Source organism: Protopterus annectens, chromosome 13.part0 (assembly GCF_019279795.1).
Source record: "Protopterus annectens isolate FY-2018-M chromosome 13.part0, PAN1.0, whole genome shotgun sequence".
In the NCBI taxonomy this organism is placed as follows: domain Eukaryota; kingdom Metazoa; phylum Chordata; order Ceratodontiformes; family Protopteridae; genus Protopterus; species Protopterus annectens.
In genome coordinates, this window is record NC_056747.1 from 147650944 (window position 1) to 147665711 (window position 14768).

The 14768-nt window shown below is 45.4% G+C and overlaps 1 protein-coding gene across 1 annotated transcript in view; it reads right to left on the minus strand.

Moving 5' to 3' along the window:
- Positions 1-14768, minus strand: part of EPS15L1 (epidermal growth factor receptor pathway substrate 15 like 1) — a 3892050-nt gene that overhangs the window by 3153446 nt on the left and 723836 nt on the right. The window lies entirely within an intron of this gene.

The window sequence follows — 14768 nt, forward strand, 5'->3', positions numbered from 1 at the left end:
GATGCGAGAAGACAGGCGGATTAACATTGTATTCTGCTGAAATTGCTGAGGCATGTATCTTAATGGAAGAGTAAGACAGGCCATTGTGGAACAATTCTGCCAAGTATTCCAGTATATGTCCCATTTCATCACTGTCACATCTAGGCCTTTTGTTGGGTTCCAAGTGAGAAATCTTTTCCATTTTGCTGAATATGCCTTCCTTGTGGAAGGCCGGCGAGCTTCCATAATAATGTCCTTCACTCTCTGGGATAAGTTATCCTGAGGAGGAGTCATGGTATTCTCCAGGCAGTTAGCTGCAAGGTTCTCAGGTTGGGATGCAGAGTCTTGAAATAGTTCTGCGTCAGTAGAAGTGGCCATAGGGGGAGAGGCCATGGTTTTGTCTATGACATGCTCTTTAACAGTGGGTACCAGTGTTGCCTTGGCCAGTTTGGAGCTATCAGAATCACTCTGGGCTGCTCTGCCCTGATCTTCAGCAAAACCTTGGTCATTAATGGGAGTGGTGGGAAAGCATAGACTGTTAGAGCTTTCCAGCTGAAAGAGAGAGCGTCCACTTTCCATGCTTGTGGGTGGTATGTCCTTGAGCAGAATGTCTTCAGTTGATGATTGTGGGGGGAAGCGAACAGATCTATTTCCGGCCTTCCCCATGATTGTGTTATGAGTAAGAAGATGTCTGGGTGCAGCATCCATTCGTGTGCATCCATGGTAGTTCTGCTTAAGCTGTCTGCCAGTATATTGTCTTTCCCTGGCACGAACTGGGATTGCAGTTGTATATTGAGTTTCAAGCAAAGATCCCATAGATTCATTGCCAGTCTGCATAGAGGGTAGGAATGGGTGCCTCCTTGCTTGTTTATGTACCACATAACTGTGGTGTTGTCTGTCCTTATGAGCAGGTGGCCTTGATGAAGGAAAGGTTTGAAGGCTTCAACTGCGTGCATCACTGCCAGCATTTCCTTTTGGTTTATGTGCATGCGCAGCTCTCTGAGACCATAGCCCTTGGATACATTTGTCCTCCATGTGTGCTCCCCAACCTCGGTCTGAAGCATCCATGGTGATGGTTTGGTTGGCTCTTGGTTTGCTGAAGGGCAACCCTCTGTTTGACTGGCAGGCTTGGGCCCACCACAGAAATTCCTTTTGAAGGCATGGAATGAGTGGGATCAAAGTTTCTAAGCTGTGACTGTGTTGAGTTCATACACTCCTTAGGTACCATTGTAATTTTCTCCTATGCAGCCTGGCTTGCGGAATCAGAAGAATGCAGGATGCCATGTAACCCAGGGCCTGCAGGATTTTCCTTGCAGTCAGCTGAGTTTGTCTTGTCAGATTCTTGAAGTAATCCGGTAGTTGTTTTTGTTTTTCTTCTGTGAGAAAGGCCATTTGGGTGCTTGTGTCTAGATCCGCACCCAGAAAGGTGATTCCTTGGGATGGAACAAGTCTTGATTTTTGGATGTTGACTGTATATCCCAAGGCCTGTAGTAGGTGGATGGCACAGTCCAAGTCCTTTAACAAGATTTTCTTGTTGTCCGCTTGTATAAGGCAGTCGTCCAGATATGGGTAGATTTGAATCCCCTGAAGTCTGCAGTGTGCAATTACTGATGCCAGGCATTTCGTGAATACTCTGGGTGCAGTAGATAAGCCAAAAGGCAATGCTGAGAATTGATCATGCTCTGACCCTGCAAGAAATCTGAGGTGTCTTCGGCAACTTTGTCGAATAGGGACATGCAGGTATGCCTCCTTGAGGTCTAGAGTCACCAGCCAATACTCCTTGCCCAGCATGGGAAGGAGTTGCTGTAGAGTCAGCATTTTGAATTTTGGCACAATGAGGTAAGTATTCAGTGCGGACAAGTAGAGAATAGGCCTCCATTGATTTTCTTTTCTTGGAACAAGGAATAATCTGGAGTAAAATCCTTGGCCTTGTTCTGAAAGAGGTACCTTTTCTATGGCTTTCATTTGTATTAATTTGGTAATTTGCTTCAAAGCCTCTGCCCTCTGATTTGGTGGCAGGTCTGGCATTCCTTTTCTTTTTGGCAATGTGTGGAAATGGAACCTGTATCCTTTGTCTATTATTTGCAGTGTCCATGTGTCCCTTGTAATGTAGTGCCAATTTTTTGAGAATAAAGAAAGCTTTCCGCCCAAAGGTGCTTCTAATTGAGCCCTGGTCGGCGGGGTCAAAATAAAGTCATTGAGTCTGTCCTGGTGTAGCAGTTGTGGTTCCTGCACTACCTCTCTGGTTGGTAGGCTGCCACTGACGGCCTCTGTAGGAGCCTCTAGCTTGCCCTCTACCTCTGGCACGCCTATTCCTGCCTCTCTGAGATCTGTCTGAGTCCGGAAAGGACCAATTCTTAGTAGGCCAATTTCTGCTGAATCTCGGTGGTTGGACTTGCAGAAAGTCTTTGACTGTTTGCACAGATTTTGCCTTTTCTTCAAACTTCTTTAAGACCTCCTGAGCCGTGGAACCAAATAATTTTTGCTTTTCCATAGGAGCATCCAAAAGCTTAGCTTTAACATGGTCTGGTAAAGATTGTTCCTTCAGCCAGGCATGCCTACGTATAACTGCACCTGTCATAGCTGACCTACATGAAGCTTCCAATGCATCATAAAGTACAGTTTTGTACCTACCATAAATGTAGATGTCCGAGAGGTATGCATCTGCAGTCCTAACAAATGGGTTGTCCTGCCTCAGGCAGCCCTTCGGTCGGTCGGATTCCAAAGTCTGGGTCTGGCCTCGGCTGATGTTGCACTTCACCCAACGTCATAGCTGCTGTTAACCGGGTATAAAGGCATCAGCCGACGCCATTTTCCTCAGTGTTTCTTGCCCCAGATGCCAGGTGCCCTCTAGGAAGGCTAAATTTGGATAAATGCAAATGTTTCCAAACAATAGAGAACAAATAGAAATAAACATGTATATACATATATACAAACAAATACACCATAATAGATTCCCCCAGCTAGCTACAAGATGGGCAAATACCCTAGGAGTACCACAGAGGGAAGGAGGGTGGGTAATCCTGACTGCAGATGCATACCTCTCGGACATCTACATTTATGGTAGGTACAAAACTGTACTATGTCCTTCAAGGATGCATCTGCAGTCCTAACAAATGGGTAGAATACCATAGCCAAACTGGGGGAGGAGGTACTAAAAAGATTATGGTGTAGTTAAGATCCCTTGCAAAACAGCAGTGGCAAAACCTGCTCGGGATCTGGAGTATAAAGGTAGATTGTAATGCTTGGCAAATGTATGCAGGAGCTCCAAGTAGCAGCCTCTAAAATGTCTTTGGTAGCCACTCCTCGTAAAAAAGCTGTAGTAGTGGCTGTAGCCCTTGTGGAGTGAGGTCTGATGTTTTCTGGAGTTGTCTTTCCATGATAAGAGTAACAAAATCTAATGCAATTTCCTATCCATTTTGAGATTGTCTGTTTTGAAATTGCTTTTCCTTCCATTCCTGTTGCATATGCTACCAGAAGCTGGTCAGTTTTCCTATTGTTCTTGGTTCTGTCCAGGTAGTAGCGAATTGTCTATGCACATCCAAGGTATGTAGTAGTCTTCCCCCCCTGTTCTGTGGGTTGGGGAAGAATGTAGGTAGGTGGATTGCTTGGTTTAATGATACCCTGGAGACCACCTCTGGCATAAAAGTAGGATTAGTTCTCATGGACACTCTATCCTGATGGAAGATAAGGAAGGGCTGTACTGCCATTAATGCCTGTAATTCAGAAACCCTTCTTGCTGAAGTGATTGCAAGCAGGAAAGCAGTTTTCCAAGGTAAGTACTGTAATTCTGCTGTTGCTGCTGGTTCAAAAGGGGGAATTGTCAACTTTCTTAACACAAAGTTCAAGTCCCATGTAGGCAATGGTGGCTTCCTTGGTGGCTTTACATTTTTAATTCCTCTCAGGAACTGCCTGAGTAGAGGATGAGAAAAGACTGGAGGATCCATGTTGTATTCTGCTGAAATTTCTGACGCATGAATCTTAATGGAGGAGTAGGACAGGCCATTGTGGAAAAGCTCTGCTAAGTATTCCAGGATGTTAGCTATGTTCGCCAGTGATACATTTTCTCCTTTTGCTGCACTCCAAATGAGATATCTTTTCCATTTTGCTGAATAAGTTTTTCTTGTTGAGGGTCTGCGAGCCTCCAAGATAATGTCTTTAACCCTTTGAGATAAGTCTGGGTTATTTTGTCTTATGCAATGTTCCAAGCAGCTAGCTGCAGTGTTTTCAAGTTTGGATGCAGGATTTTGAAGTTGTTCTGTGTTAGTAGTAAAGGAACCAGGGGTAGAGGCCATGCGTGTTCCCGAGTCATACTCCTCAGTAGTGGATACCAATGCTGCCTCGGCCAGTCTGGAGCTATCAGGATGATCCTTGGGTGATCTTCTTTGATCTTCAGTAGCACTTTGTGCATCAAAGGAAGAGGTGGGAATGCATATGCTGTCAGGTTTTCCCAACTGAAAGATAGGAAGTCCACCTTCCAAGCTAGTGGGTGGTATGTCCTTGTGCAGAATTTTTTCAATTGGTGGTTGTGTGGGGATGCGAACAGGTCTATTTCTGGTAGTCCCCATTTCTTTGTAATGGATTTGAAGATGTCTGGATGCAGCATCCATTCGTGGGCATCCGTGGTAGTTCTGCTTAAGATGTCTGCTAGTATATTTTCCTTTCCTGGCACAAATATTGCCTGGAGCTGAATGTTGAGGTTCAGGGCCACATTCCCAGAGGTCCATTGCCATCCGGCATAGAGGATATGAATGTGTGCCTCCCTGTTTGTTATTATACCACATAACTGTGGTGTTGTCCGTCCTTATCAGCAAATGACCCTGTTGAAGAAACGGTCTGAATTGCCAGCTTTACTGCCAGCATCTCTTTTTGATTTATGTGTAGGTTCAGCTGGTCTTGAGTCCATAAGCCTTGTATGCACTTGTCCACCATGTGTGCCCCCCAACCGAGGTCTGAGGCGTCCGTGGTGATAGTCTGGCTTGGGTGAGGGCTGTGGAAGGGCAGCCCTTTGTTCAATTGACAGGCCTGAGCCCACCATTGGAATTCTTGCTTCAGGCATGGAATTATTGGAATTTGGGTTTCTAGGCTGTGCTTGTGCTGAGACCATAAATTCCTTAGGTACCATTGCAACTTCCTCATATGTAGTCTGGCATGTGGAATCAATATTATGCAGGATGCCATATAACCCAGGGCTTGCAGGACTTTCCTTGCTGTAAGCTGGTTCTGCGTTGTTAATGCCATGAAATAGAGTGGTAGGTGCTTCTGCTTTTCTGCTGTGAGGAATGCCATTTGGCTTGATGTGTCCAGTTCTGCACCCAAGAAAGTTATCCTTTGGGATGGTATCAGCCTTGACTTTTTTATGTTGACTGTGTATCCCAGGGCTTGCAATAGGTGAATGACCTTTCTCAAATCTTTTGTTAATTTGTTTTTGTTGTCCGCTTGTAACAGGCAGTCGTCCAGGTATGGGTAAATTTGAATTCCCTGAAGCCTGCAATGAGCAATTACTGATGCCAGGCATTTCGTGAATACTCTGGGCAGTAGATAAGCCAAAGGCAATGCTGAGAATTGATAATGCTCTGATCCTGCAAGAAATCTGAGGTATCTTCTGCAATTTGGTCATATGGGGACGTGCAGGTATGCCTCCTTGAGATCTAGAGTTACCAGCCAAGACTCCTTGCCCAGCATGGGAAGAAGCTGCTGTAGGGTCAGCATCTTGAATTTTGGAACAATGAGATATGTGTTCAGAGCGGACAGGTCGAGAATAGGTCTCCATTGGTTTTCCTTTCTTGGCACCAGGAAAAGTCTGGAGTAAAATCCTTGCCCTTGTTCCATAGACGGTACCTTTTCTATAGCTCTCATCCTTAGTAAGTGGTCTATTTGCTCTAGAACGTTTGTCTTTTGATTTGGAGGTAGGTTTGGCATTCCTCTCTTCCTTGGTAGAGTATGGAAGTGAAACCTGTAACCTTTGTCTATTGTCTGTAAAATCCATTTGTCTCCTGTAATGTAATGCCAGTTTACTGAAAATAAGGCTAGCTTTCCACCTAAGGGAGCTTCTAGTTGTTCCCTGGTAGGCGGTTTCAGAGCCAAGTCACTGTGATTGTCCTGTGGAAGTGGTAGTGGCTGGATCTGTGGGAGTACTTCTCTGAATGTTAGGCTGCCACTGACGCCCCCTGTAGGCACCCCTGGATTGACCTCTGCCTCTTGGGCGCCTATTCCTGCCTCTCTGTGCTCTGTTGGTGTCTGGAAAGGACCAATTCTTGGAAGGCCAGTTCCTACTAAACCTCGGAGGCTGGACCTGTAAGAAATCCTTGACTGTCTGGACAGATTTCGCTTTCTCTTCCACCTTCTTCAACACTTGCTGTGCAGGGGAGCCAAACAAACTGTGTTTTTCCATGGGAGCATCTAGGAGCTTTGACTTTACATGGTCTGGTAAGGATTGCTCTTTTAACCATGCATGCCTTCTGATCACTGTACCAGTCATAGCTGATCTAAAGGAAGCCTCCAGTGCATCATAGCCGCATTTTAAGGAATGATTACTGACCTGCTGAATGTTATGTACCATTTCCTGAAGGGACTTTCGGTCTAAAGGTTCAGGCGAGGACAGTTTTTTAGTTAGCTGATCTAACATAAATTCCTGATACTGAATCATGTGGAATTGACAGTTTAAGGCCCTACGCGAAAGAGTAGCAGAAGTATAAACTTTTTTACCCCATCTCTCTAAGGCCCTAGATTCTCTTTCAGAGGGAAGGGGGTTTTTGGCAGATTCAGCTGCTACAGCTTTGGGGCCCTGTGAAATAGTTTCAGGATCTGCAATAGGAGCCTTATACAAGTGATAATGAGTGTCCGGAACCCTGTAGTATCTGTCGGGCTTAGCAGGGGCCGGAGGAAGAGAGTCAGGAGCAGTACAAGCATCATTAAATGCATCATCCACAACTGTAAGTACTGGAGGAATGGCTAAAGGCCTATGCTGTGGCAAATGTAAAAAGGTCCTAACCTTTTCCTAGAGTCTGAAAAATCCTGGCCCTGCCATTGAAATTGTTCTCTCACAGCATGCAAGGTTTCCCCAAAAGAAAATTCCTCAGGAAGTGAGGCAGAAGGAATGGAGTCTTCTGCATCAGAGTCCTCATATGGAGAATAAGGGCCTTCTGGAGGGTTTGTATTTTCTGAATCATCAGAGGAGTAATCTGTAGAAACTGGCTCAGGGGGCTCTGCTCTAGGCCTCTTCTCTGGAGGGGGGTGAGAGGCCCGGTCAGGGTGAGGCTGGGATCCCCTGATCAAAGAAATGAAATCCTCTGCTAGACTAAGCATTTGAGTACTAGAGCTAGGCCTGTGAGAGGGGGTTTTAGCAGGCATGGTCTTTGTTGATTTAGCTGCTTTAGCCCTGGTAAAAGCCTTAATTGACATGGATGCAGGGGGCCTAGCAGCTCCATGTGCAGGAGTAGATATATCTAAAGGGATAGTATCTGATAAATCCTGAGAACCTGTAAGAGCAGGTGGAATTTCAGTAGCAGATTCAGCCATGCTGGATGAGGCCTCGGTTGTAGGAGGCATGCTTTCGGCCGAAGGAATAACCGAGGACTCTGTTTCAGCCGAAACCGAGACAGTCGCGGTTGGCTTAACCGCGGTTTCGGCCGAAATCGCGGACCGCGAGTGTCGGTCCTTTTCCTTACGCTTTTTAGCTAATTGTGAAGTCGGAGTCTCCGACGGCATGTTGTAAGCAAAAGCGGAGCCGAAAAACTCCTCTGCAAACTCCGACCGACGTCTAAGTGTCCGTCGGTTGAAGGAATCACAGGCTAGACAAGCTGCTACGTCGTGGTCTGGGCCTAAACAAGGTAGGCAGTAAGAGTGGAAATCTTTATGAGGTATTTGTTTCCCACAAGTTAAACAGTTATTCACTTTTTCTGACATCGGCTGAGGCAAGAAAAAGTCCCCAACGGGGTACTTAGCTTTTTAGAAGTCTTCGGTAGTAGCAATCTCTGGTTCTGACTGACCGGCACTTGCGAACAGCTTCTGCTTCGGGCGCCACGCGGCAAGAAAGACTGAGGAAAATGGCGTCGGCTGATGCCTTTATACCCGGTTAACAGCAGCTATGACGTCGGGTGAAGTGCGACATCAGCTGAGGCCAGACCCAGACTTTGGAATCCGGCCGACCGAAGGGCTGCCTGAGGCAGGACAACCCATTTGTTAGGACTGCAGATGCATCCTTGAAGGACATCCACACTGCAAAAAATGGTTACTAACCTGCTGGGAGTTATGTACCAGATCCTGAAGGGATTTACGATCAAGGGGTTCAGAAGAGGACAGCTTCTTAAGCAATTCATCTAACAAATACTCTTGGTACTGTATCATATGAAATTGACAATTTAATGCCCTCATGGAAAGAGTTGCGGAAGTATACACTTTCTTACCCCATCTCTCTAAAGCTCTAGACTCCCTTTCAGAGGGTAGAGGATTTTTAGCAGTGGCAGCTGCAACGCCTTTTGGGCCCTGGGAAATTGTTTCTGGGTCAGCAGAGTGGGCCTTGTACAGGTGTAGATGTGAATCCGGGACCCTGTAGTACCTATCAGGTTTTGCAGGAGCCGGAGGGAGAGAGTCAGGGGCTGTACTAGCATCAGAGTACACATCATCAATAACATTCAAAACAGGAGGTATAGCTAAAGGCCTATGCTGAGGTAAATGTAAAAAGGTCCTTAATCTCTTTCTAGAATCAGAGAATTCCTGACCCTGCCATTGAAAATGTTCTCTCAGAGTGTAGTGTCTCTCCAAAGGAAAACTCTTCAGGAGGGGAGGCCGAGGGAATAGATTCTTCAGCATCAGAATCCTCGAAGGCCGAATAAGCCTCCTCCTGGGGGTCTGACAGAGCAGAACCATCCGTGGACTCATCTGAAGAGTGGGGGTCAGAGGGCTCAACCCTGGGCCTTTTGTCTGGAGGTGGTTGAGAGCCCCTGTCCGGATGAGGTTGAGAACCTCTAATTAAAGAGATAAGATCCTCTGCTACGCTAAGAATCTGTGAGCCAGTAGAAGGTCTCTGAGGAAACCTTGGGAGGCAAAGCTTTAATAAGTTTAGCAGCTTTAGCCCTAGAAAAAGCCTTAATGGACATGGATGCAGGGGGTTTGGCTGCACCATGTGCAGGAGTAGACTTTTCTAAAGGAATGGTGTCGGACGCTTCCTGGACACCGGTATCAGTAGGTAATTCAATAACCGACTCGGCCGGGGCCTCCGGGGCCGTGGTAGTCGGTTGTGTGGTTTCGGTAATAGGAAATACCAAGGACTCGGTTTCAGCTGAAACCGAGACACTCGCAGTAGGCCTGACCGTGGATTCAGCCGAAACCGCGGCCCGCGTGTGTCGGTCCTTGTCCTTCCGTTTTTTAACTAAATGCGAAGTCGGAGTCTCCGACGGCATCTTGCAAGCAAAACTAGCCCCAAAGAATTCCTCTGCAAACTCCGACCGACGTCTAAGAGTTCGTCGATTGAAGGAAGCACAGGCTGAGCAGGCCGAGACGTCGTGGTCTGGGCCTAGGCAAGGGAGGCAGTAAGAGTGGAAATCCTTATGAGGTATTTGTTTCCCACAAGTTAAACAATTATTAACTTTATCTGACATCGGCTGAGGCAAGAAAGAGTCCCCAACGGGGTACTTAGCTTTTTCGAAGTCTTCGGTAGCTGAATCACAGGAGCTGGCCGACCGGCACTTGCGAACTGCTTCTGCTTCGGGCACCACGCGGCAAGAAAGACTGGGGAAGATGGCGTCGGCTGATGCTTTTATACCCCAGATGCTCTGACGTCGGGGAAAGTGCGACATCAGCCGAGGCCAGACCCAGACTTTGGAATCCAGCCGACCGAAGGGCTGCCTGAGGCAGGACAACCCATATGTGATGACTGCAGATGCATCCTTGAAGGACATCCAGCAGATCGGTAAGTGTTTCCATACTCCTGCCAAAAGAAAGAAACCTGGAAAAGCTCACTCAAACTCTGCCACAACTTGTTGTGAGAGAAAAGTCAGTTTGCTTTTGTTTTCTTGTATTTTGTATTACTTTTTTGCTTTCTTCTATTTTGTATACTATAATACTTATCTGCTTTTAATTGCATATTAAAACTGAAAGAAATCACAGCTATCTCTTGTAAGTCACAAATGTTTCACACCCTCTCACCCTGGTGCTGTTGTGTTCTTAAACACTACTGTCTTTCTAGCTGCCAGAACCTTATTTTAATTTGATCATCCGTCTCCCTTCCTCTCCCCTTTCACTGGCTGCACAAAATCATCATTTTATGAAATCAATCCTCTTTAATTATTTAAATATTCTGGCCAATCCACTGTACTCTATATATATATATATATATATATATATATATATATATATATATATATATATATATATATAATTACTGGCTCTCTACTTTAGGTTACCCCATTCTTTCGTATCTAACTGCTTAGTGCACACTGTAGTGCTTAGGATATTAACCCATGTTTTTCATCTTACCCTTCTGCAATATCTACTGCAAGAACACCAATTATTGGAGACCCCACATTCTGCCTCTCAGTGGTCATCCTGGGATTAGTCCTTCTGTTTTCTCCTGGTGAGAGAAGGAGTACACGGGCATTATTTCCTAAAGACTGCTCATTACCAAAAAACCTAATAACTGCTTCACAGGTAACAGCTTGGAATCTGTACTTATATTCTGCTCCTGGTGAGAGAAGGAACAGAGTGCATTGATTCCGGACTGTATCTGGTTGGGCAGTAAGTGTCTGTGCTTGACATTCCTGACTGGTCTGGTTACTATTCAAGGCATCTAACAGGAAAAGGCTACAACAAGCCTACAGACTCCGGATCACCAAATAGGCTGTGGCCTGCTTCTCATCTTGGGACTGGTGCTAATGTTTTGTTTCTGGTGAGGGAACCAAAGGAGCATTGTATCCCAGCAGAGTGAAGCTGTGGTGAGACCAGCATTAGTAGTAGCCAAGCAGTAGCCATTAATGTGACTACCCTCTTTTCATCATTTTTGACAAGTTAATGCTTTGTTTTCAGTAAACACTGCGTGATTTGTTTCTAACTTCATAATATTTGCCTAAATACTTCATCCTTACATTTTCAGGGTGTACTTAGTTTTCCCTCAACTGTTTGGCAGTGCCCTGTACAGACACAGACACCTTGAGTGTCATTTTTCCTGTAAAAGCACAAATGAATTTTCACCAATACTTAATTGTACAGAGTACAAAGTACAGTTGTGTACACTTACCATAAATGTAGATGTTCCAGTGTATTCACTGTTGCAGTTATTACATTTGGGTAATCTGCTGGCAGGTTGCCCTCAGTCGGCCTGAATTCCAAACTCTTGGGTCCTGCGTCAGTTGCTGTCTTCTCTTCCATGACATCTGGTCGTCAGGGGTATAAATCATGCAGCCGATACCATTTTCTTTAGTTTTTCTTGCCCCCGATTTCAGGTGCCCCCAAAAAGGTAGCAATATTATATAGAAAAATATATACATGCACCAAAATAAACTTTACCTTCATCTACAAGCAAATACACCACATAGGTTGTAGAGGATAGAGAAGGAAAGATAAACTTTAGAATGACACTGGGATGGCGGGAGGGTAACCTGGACTGCAACAGTGAATACACTCTAACATCTACATTTATAGTAAGTGTACACAACTGTACTATGTTCTTCATGTTTCACTGTTGCAGTCATTACATTTGGGTAGAATCCCAAAGCTATGGTTGGGAGGCTGGAGCTACACAGCATTAGGTGCGGCTATAAGGCCCTGCAGCACTGCAGTGGCAAAGCCTGCCCTGGACTTACAGTAGACAGGCAAATGGTAATGCTTTGTAAAGGTGTGAACAGAACTCCAAATAGCAGCCTCTAGAATGTCTTTGGTTGGTACTCCTCTGAAAAAGGCTGCTGAAGCAGCTACAGCTCAGGTGGAATGAGACCTAATGCCCCTGGGCACAGGTTTACCATGGTTTAAGTAGCAGAAACGGATGCAGTGGCTTATCCACTTTGAAACTGTCTGCTTAGAAATAGCCTTTCATTCTGATCCTGCAGCATATGACACTAGTAATTGCTCAGTTTTTCTTAGAGCTTTTGTCCTGCTCAAGTAGAATCTTAGCTGTCTGTGTACGTCCAAGGAATGCAGAATTCTCTCCCCTTTATTCTGCGGATTTGGATAAAAGGTTGGCAGATGAATTGTTTAGTTAAGAGCCATACTGGAAACCACCTTAGGCATAAAAGTAGGATTTGTCCTCAGAGACACCCTGTCTGGGTGAAACATGACAAAAGGCTGTACAGCCATGAGGGCCTGTAGCTCTGAAACTCTTCTTGCTTAAGTAATCGCTAGTAGCAGAGCTGTCTTCCATGATAAGAACTTTATATCAGCGGTCATAACTGGTTCAAATGGAAGCAGGGTGAGCTTTTCCAACACATAATTGAGGTCCCATGCAGGTAGCGGTGATCTTCTAGGAGGCCTTAAATTTTTGGCTCCTCTAAGATACTGCTTTAGTAAAGGATGAGAAAAGATTGGTGGCTCTGTATTGTAATGAGCCAAAATGGCAGAGGCATGGATTTTGATTGATGAGAAAGATAGGCCTTTGTCAAGCATCTCAGTCAAGTATTGTACTATCTGAAGAATATGTGGTTCTGCTGTATCAGTTCCTTGTGCTTGATTCCTAGCACAGAATCTCTTCCATTTGTCGGCATACGATTTTCTAGTACTAGGCCTTCTGGCTTCCAAAATGACATCCATCACAGCTTTACTGAGAGGTGTCGTTTGTATGATTACATGATTAGCCATGCTGCCAGGTTCAGAGTCTGTAGTTGATTGTGCAGGATCCGATTGCTTTGTTGGAACAGTAGTTGTGATCTTTGAGGCAAGGTCCAAGCTGGGTATTGAGAGAGGTTCCTTAGGATTGGGTACCAGTATTGGTGGGGCCAGTCCGGAGCAATTAATATCATCTTTGGCTTCTCTTGTCTGACTTTTAGGAGGACCTTGGGTAGAAGAGGCAGAGGAGGAAAGGTGTAAACTGACAGGTTTTTCCAACTGAAGGATAGGGTGTCCACTTTCCATGCTTGTCTGTGATAAGTCCTTGTGCAGAATCTTTTCAATTGATAATTTTGAGGAGAGGCAAACAGATCTATGTCTGGGCTCCCCCATTTCTCTGTTATCATGCTGAAGACTTGTGGATTTAGTTTCCATGCGTGAGGATCCATAACATTTCTGCTTAAATCGTCTGCCAGAGTGTTTTGTTTTCCTGGCAGAAATTGAGCTTGAAGATGTATTTGGTAGGTCAAAGCTGTGTCCCACAGTGTCATGGCTAATCTGCAAAAGAGGTATGTGTGTGCCCCCTTGCTTGTTTATATACCACAAGACTGTGGTGTTGTCCGTCTTTATCAGTAGTTGTCCTGGATGAAGTAAGTCCTTGAAGGCTGTTAGGGCATTTTGAACAGCTAGCATCTCTTTCTGGTTGATATGCAGATAGATGCATTTGTTTTAGTGCCCAAATGCCCTGAATGTATCTTCCTGCCATGTAGGCCCCCCAGGCATAATCCGATGCGTCTGCTGTTAAGGTTTGGCTGGCAGGGGGTAGAGTGAAGGGCCGTACCATGTTTTGATGACAGGCCTTTGCCCACCATAGAAACTCCTGTTGAAGGCAGGGAATGAGAGGAATCATTGTTTCTAGATTGTGTGAATGTTGACTCCATAAACTTTTTAGGTACCATTGAAGTTTCCTCACATGGAGTCTTGCATATGGAATTAGCAGGATGCCATGAAGCCCAGAGCCTGCAGAACCTGTCTTGCAGAAGACCGGGCTTTTGTTGCCATCAGTTTGAAGTAGTCAGTTGCCTTTGTCTGGCATGAGGTAAGCCATCTGGGCAGTTGTATTCAAGCTTGCACCCAGGAATGTTATCTTTTGAGAGGGTACCAGTTGTGATTTATTTTTGTTTATTGTGTACCCTAGGCATGTTAGAAGTCTTTTCACAAACATTAGGTGTCAAAGAAGAGTGTCCTTGTTCTCTGCTTGAATGTGAGAGTCGTCCAAGTAAGGATACATTTGTATACTTCTTTGTCTGCAAAATGCAATTACTGGTGCCAGGCACTTTGTAAAGACCCTGGGCGCAGTGGATAAGCCAAAGGGCAGTGCAGAGAATTGGTAATGCATTAAGCCTGCCTTGAATCTGAGGTATCGTCTGCACGACTGTCTTATTGGGACATGCAGGTATGCCTCTTTTAGGTCTAAAGTCACCAGCCAAGCTTTCTTGCCCAGCATGGGCAGAGGCTGCTGCAAAGTCAGTATCTTGAATTTTGGAATGTCCAGGTATGTGTTCAAAATTGATAAATCCAGTATTGGCCGCCAGGCCTTGTCCTTTCTGGGTACCAAGAACAGTCTTGAGAAAAAACCTTGTCCTTTTTCCTGTTCTGGTACTGTCTGAATGGCCCCCATTTCCATGAGGGACGTAACCTGTTTCTGTGCCTCTGCCCATTAGTACCCACTTGTCCTAGGTTATTAACTGCCAATTTTGAGCAAAAAGTGCTAATTTTCCCCCTATGGGTGCTGCCAAAAGATAAGTGCTTGGTGTAGGCAGAGGGAAGTCATTGGGATTGCTTTCTGTAGGTTTGCGCTTTATCTCCTCCAGATTTGGAGGTGGATGCACTCCATTGCTTTGACCTTAATGAGTATTGCGCCTGGTATCTGGAACCCTTGGGGCGTCTGGATTTACTCCTTTGAGCTCTGTTTGACACATGAAAGGACCAATTTTTTTGTAGGCCAGTGTCTACTGAATCATGGTGGCTGC